This window comes from Ictidomys tridecemlineatus, chromosome 1 (genome assembly GCF_052094955.1).
Source record: "Ictidomys tridecemlineatus isolate mIctTri1 chromosome 1, mIctTri1.hap1, whole genome shotgun sequence".
Taxonomy (NCBI): Eukaryota; Metazoa; Chordata; class Mammalia; order Rodentia; family Sciuridae; genus Ictidomys; species Ictidomys tridecemlineatus.
Window position 1 is genome coordinate 189067306 of NC_135477.1, and position 6000 is coordinate 189073305.

Here is a 6000-nt window from a genome sequence, read left to right on the forward strand (position 1 = left end):
GAGGAAGGGAAGGTTGAGAGGTAGTAGTGACACAGCCAGCCTTGGTGAAGGTCTGAGTCAATCTCTTTATTGTCAGAAATGGTCCATGCTTCAACTTATGTTGGACCAGCCAGAAGGGTATACACAGTCCTGAGAACACCTGCCTCAAAAATCATCATTTCTCTCACTAAATTTATGCTAGTAAATTTAATACTGAAAATCAACAACTAAACCTATTTCACAATTTGATTGAGAAAACTCAGTATTTGTTTTTCTGGTGACAACTTTTGTATCTGAGCCATTAGTTCGCTTTTGAAAATAAGGGTTGCCTTATGACACTTCAAACCTCTCCTCAATATATTCATCCCTCTGTGTTCTCAGATTTGTAACTATTTGTTGTGACCTTTGTCCAGTGCCACTCACTTTCCTACACTAAAATCATGACTTCAATCATTTCATGTCAGATCTAAAATCCTATAACCATGTGTCCACAATTTGCTTTGTGAGTGTCCATCAAAGTAACATCTCCCATGCTGAACTGCTTCCTGAGTGAAGGAGTGTGAGGGATGAGTGGGCTGTGAACTAGAACACTACTTTTTAAACTCCACTTACAATGACATTGACTATTATTCCAATCAGCATGTTTATTTGAATAATTTCAAGAAGATTCTTTAATGCATTTTGGTATAAAACAACCGGATAAAGGAATGTAGTTTTATTCCCTGGCAAAAATTGGTGGCACATGTGTGTGGCAGTATCCCTAGTTACATAAGGTCTTTCATAAGAATAATTAATGATGCATGGTGCTGATCAGTGTCCTACCTAGTATGTGTATGTTGTGTCTGTGTGTATTATATGTAATGTAATATATATATATATATATATATATATATATATATATATATATATATATATACTTTTTTTTCTTCTTTTGGTACCAGGAATTGAATTTAGAGTCACTTGACATGGAGACACATCCTCAGCCTAATTTTGTACTTTTTTTTTTGAGACAGGGTCTTGCTGAATTGCATAGCACCCCACTTTTCAATTAGACTGGCTTTGACTCTTGATCCTCCTGCCTCAGCCTTCTGAGCCACTGAGATTATAGGCATGTGCTACTGTGTCCAGCTTACCTAGGATTTTTTTGTATGTAAATTATCTCTTTCCTGGTACAGTTTATATATATATATATATATATATATATATATATATATATATATATATATATATATATATATATATGATTTATACAGACCAGCATAGGTAGCATCCAGGAGCACCTCTGCTGCCCCAGGTCTTTTCCCCATTATCCCACCTCTCTTTCTTTATCTCCTCCTCCTCTTCCTCTACCTCCTCCTTTTCCATCTCCTTCTCCTCTGCCTTTACCCACTCCTCCTATAACTCCTCCTCCTCCAACCTCTCCCCCTCTTCCTTCACCCCTCTAACTCCTCCATACTAATTCCTTCACCTTTACCCCTGCTCCTTCCCTCCTCCAATCCCTCAATCCCTTCCTCCTTCCCCTTCCTTCTCCTCCACCTTCCCTCCTCTTCCTCTTCCCCCTCTTCCTCCTCCTCCCTCTTTTCCTCCTTCTGTCCTCCTCATCCCTTGTCCACATTTGTCCTCCTGTTTAACCCTTCCTCTACTTCTATTTTCTTCCTCCTCTTCCCTGCTTTCTTCTCCCCCATTCTTCACCTCCTCCTCCACACCCTTCCTCCTCCACTCCTCATTTCTACTCTTCCTCCACCACTTATTCCCTTCCTCTACTCCCTCCAACACCTTTCTCCTTCCCCTTTCTCCTCCTACATTCATTTTCTTCACCCCCTCCAATTTCATTCCCTCTTCTTTCTCCTCCATTTTCTCCTCCTTTGCCTCTACCCCCTCCTCCGCCAACCCCTCCTCTTCATTTGTGCCTCTAACTTCACCATATTCACCTCCAACTCCACCATTTTATACTCTTCCACCCCTTCTCTTCCAACCCTCCTCCTCCCCTTTTTCATTCCTTCTTCTCCACCTTCTCCTCTTCCCTCCACTCCCTTCCTTACACCCCTCTCTTCTTCCTCCACCTCCTCATCCTCCCTCTTATTTCTCCAGTCTTCTACCCCTTCATTTTTTTCCTTCACTTGTTTCTCCTCCCCTCCCTCCTTTACCCCCTTCAGCCCTCCCTTCTTTCTTCTTCACTCCCTTTTTTCTTCCTGCCTTTATATTCCTCCATCTTTTTTCTAATCCTGGCTCCTTCCTTCTCCACCCTTCCTCCTCCACCCCCTTTCTCCTCTGTGCTCTTTTATTCTTCATCCCCAGCCCCTCCTTCCTCTTCCTGCACAATCTTTTGCTCCTTCAGTGGCACTACACCTGTTTTTACCTCCACCAGTGACCAAAGTCGAGCACTCAAAGTCCAATTCCCTATAACTCTGCTCAACATGGACACCAATGGGATTAAAGGAGGATGAAATGTCACTCTCAGCATTCAGCTACTGATGCATATAAAGGAAGATGGTAGTATCTTCCTGAAAGGAGAATCAGTTAAGAAGATGTGGGAGGAGAGTGCTGCACCTATGAATGTTGCAGAGGAAATTGTCCTGAGAGAATGGTCACACTGGCTGGACCCACTAATGCCACCTTGAAATCTTTGTTGATCATTGACAAACTGGAAGAGGACACCAGCAACACTGTGAACAGTAGCACAGCTGCCAGTAGACCCCAGTCACTGTGAGCCTGGTGGTCTCTGCAGTGTGGCTCCCCTATTAGAAAAGGTGGTTATAAGATGAAGGAGATTTGAGAGAGCACAGGGGCTCAAGCCCAGGTGACAAGGATATGCTCCCCAATGTAGCAGGTGGGCTTTTGCTATTGCAGACATTCCACGATCCATCACTGAGTGTGTCAAACAGATGTGCATGGTCATGTTGGAGTCCCCCTGTAGGGTTGGCAATCCCATTACTGCCAAGATGCCACCTTCTGCAGTCCTATTTACAAAGGATCAGGAGAAGTACAGCACAGGCAGTGGGAGTGCAACCTTTTCCCATAGCACCTCATCCATTTGCTTCAATCCCTATCTAGAGGGACCCCTCTAGAGACCTGTGTCATTCAAGGACAGTTTGCCATTTCATAGCTAGTCTTGGCCAAGCTGCACAAGTTGTCAATGCAATAGTCTCATTGTCCCACGACACATGATCATAACAGATTCAGCAGCATTGATTCCAGCTCTTCAGATGTGAAAGGCTGTCTGACAGGTTTGCATGCACCTGGTCAGGCTACTCCTAAACTCAGTGTCCCAAACAACTTGATTGGCTGCCAAAACAAATGAGATCCTTCAGATGTCTGGGGCACAGGTGAATATTGTGAGCCCAGTGGAAGTTCTACTGATAGAAGCTCACCATCACTGAATCTGCTGCCAGCACTAGCCTGGCTCAGAATCTCATCAAGCTCAGCCTTTCCTCAGAGAGAGGTGACATGGGGAGCCACTGGAACAATGCAGATTGATCTCTTATCCCTTTCATCTGCTCACCAACACCCATGATCCATCTGTGTAGTTTCTGAACAGTCAGTGATTTCAGGTTTTACATAGTGTGTAAATCTTAATATTCTACACACTTTATCATCCACTCGTGATTTAAAATTTTAATTAGTTATACATGACCGCAGAATGCATTTCAATTCATTGTACACATATGGAGCACACATTTTCATTTCCATGGTTGTACACAAAGTAGAGTCAAACCATTTGTTCAACTATACATGTACCGAGGATAATGTTGCCCATCTCATTCCACTATCTTTTCTATTCTCAGGTCCTCTCCCCTCCTTCCCCTCCCCTTTGACCAATCTGGGGTTTGAAACCAAGGACGCTTAAACCCTGAGATACATCCTCAGCTGTTTATATATATATATTTTATTTAGAGACAGGGTCTCCTTGAGTTAATTAAGGCATCATTAAGTTGCTGAGGCTAGCTTTGAAGTCTTGATCCTCCTGCTTCAGCCTCCTGAGCCTCTGGGATTACAGGCATGAGCCACCATATCCCGCTGAAATATTTTTTTTTTAAATTCTCAGTTTAGTATGAATGTAAACACCCATATGTCCCCATCCGAAAAGAGGTGAATGGCCCTGGGCCCACTTCTCTCTCTCACTGCCCTTCCCTACCTCTGCCTGGAGATAAGCTCAGTGCCAGTTCTTTCTGTCATTCCTTATACTTTAACCATCAGCAAGGAAGGAGAATTTTACTTGGTTTTGTCTTATTTGAGTTTTCAGTAACTGAATATTATCATTAGTGCTCTACCATTGTGGTGCTGTAACATGCACTGTGTGGATTCTCTGCCTCAGTTGGCTGGACTCCTATTGCTGTCTGAGGCTATGGGTCTCCCAGGTCCCTTTCATGTTCCTGTTTCAGGAACCTCACTTGTTTCCAGTTTAACTTATTGTTCTTGGTAATTTCATTTTTTTTTTTAAATTTGGCCCTCAAGTGAGCACACTTTATAATGTTATACACATTGGAAAAACATTGTCAGGTTATAGACTATGGATAAATTCAAATTACTAGAAAATTCCAGTGCAATATCTGGATTAGCTCTGACTGTCCATATATGTGTGTTTATGTCTTACACATGTCTAACCTGGTTTATTTCCACATTGCTATATGTTTCTTTTTACTGAGTACAATTTGGGCATTTTTCTGTGTATTTCAATGTTCTTGGAAAATTTTTCAGTAATTTTCTCATGTTTAATTTATATGTGAGGTCATTTTTTTCTTTTAATATTTCTTTTATGTAAATTCAATTTTCTTTTAAAGACTGCAGACATTTACCCAGAGGTAGAGCAGCCATCTTGCACCCTGTTGCAGTTTCATGAAGGAGCCTCATTTTTATTAGATTTGAGTGTATCACTTTCTTCTATTTGATTCCCTTTATCTTCTCATTAAGAAAACCTATAGGACAGGGGACATGGTGGATTCTGAGAGATAAATCCTTTGGTGTCCCCTCCTGGACACAGGAATGAACCCTCCTGGGGTCACATTTCAGCAGAGTGTGACTTCCAACATGAGAATGTGTTTACCTCTCTGCAAGTGGGTATTCATTCTGAACTGAGTGAGGCAGGCTCTTTACCTGAGTTGGTGCAATTATTTGTTTTTTCTTTCACTGAGTTCTTTTTATTATTGTCATGTAATTAGCTTTTATGCACTTAATATTTGTATTCCCTGATTGTCTTTTTATTTATTTTTTTCTTAAAATGAGTTGACAGAGTAAAAATGTGAGGAGGCCTTGCTCATGAAGCCCCGGCCTCTTCCCAAGTGATTTATGCCTGGCTCCTTCCTTCCCAGTCAGGCCTGACCAGGCACACACATTCTCTGAGGTCATGGTAGGCTGCCTTAGAACCAAGGCTGTAATTCCTCACATATGCCTGGGACTCTGTGCCCAGAAGAGCTTCCTAGCCATCAGGGCCTGCTTTGGAAAGCCACGCTCAGCTCTGCATAAGTGGAAATGTCCCCCTGGTGGGGCAGGTCCCCTTGCAGGGAGGAAGTCCTGCCTAAAAAGGGCTTGTCTTCCTGGCCTATGTATCAGGAGTGTGATGCATCTCCTGTCAGTCAGGGCCCCAGAGTGTGCATATTTGTGTTGGGGTGAGAGAGGGTCTTGTGGTGCCCTGGCCAGTCAGCAGGCAGCTGGTGGGAGGGGGTGGCCTTCCACAGTCTCAGAGACCTTTATCTCTCACCTTGTGCAACTCAGAATCCATCTCCAGGACTGTGTGTTCTTTGCTGTGTGAAGGTCAAGTTGCTCTGGCTCAGATCTGTCTCCCTGTGACCTGCAAGTGTTTTAAGGTCATGAGGTCCACAGGAAGGATGTCAGGACTCCCCAGAAGGCAGGAAATTGTGAGTAAGTGGGGCTAGCACTGCTTAGGAAGGAGGTGGGCTGTTTAGAACTAGTGGGAACCAGCTATGGCTGGACTCTGGCTTCCCACTCTCACCTTCAGAGTCAGCCAACCCAGACCTGAGTCAGATGCTGCTACAGTTCAGCCCTTGATTCCTTCAGGTCATG

The 6000-nt window shown here is 43.4% G+C and overlaps 1 pseudogene; it reads left to right on the plus strand.

Moving 5' to 3' along the window:
- Positions 1–2396: 2396 nt before the first annotated feature.
- Positions 2397–3514, plus strand: LOC144366692 (poly(rC)-binding protein 2-like; annotated as a pseudogene).
- Positions 3515–6000: the final 2486 nt, after the last annotated feature.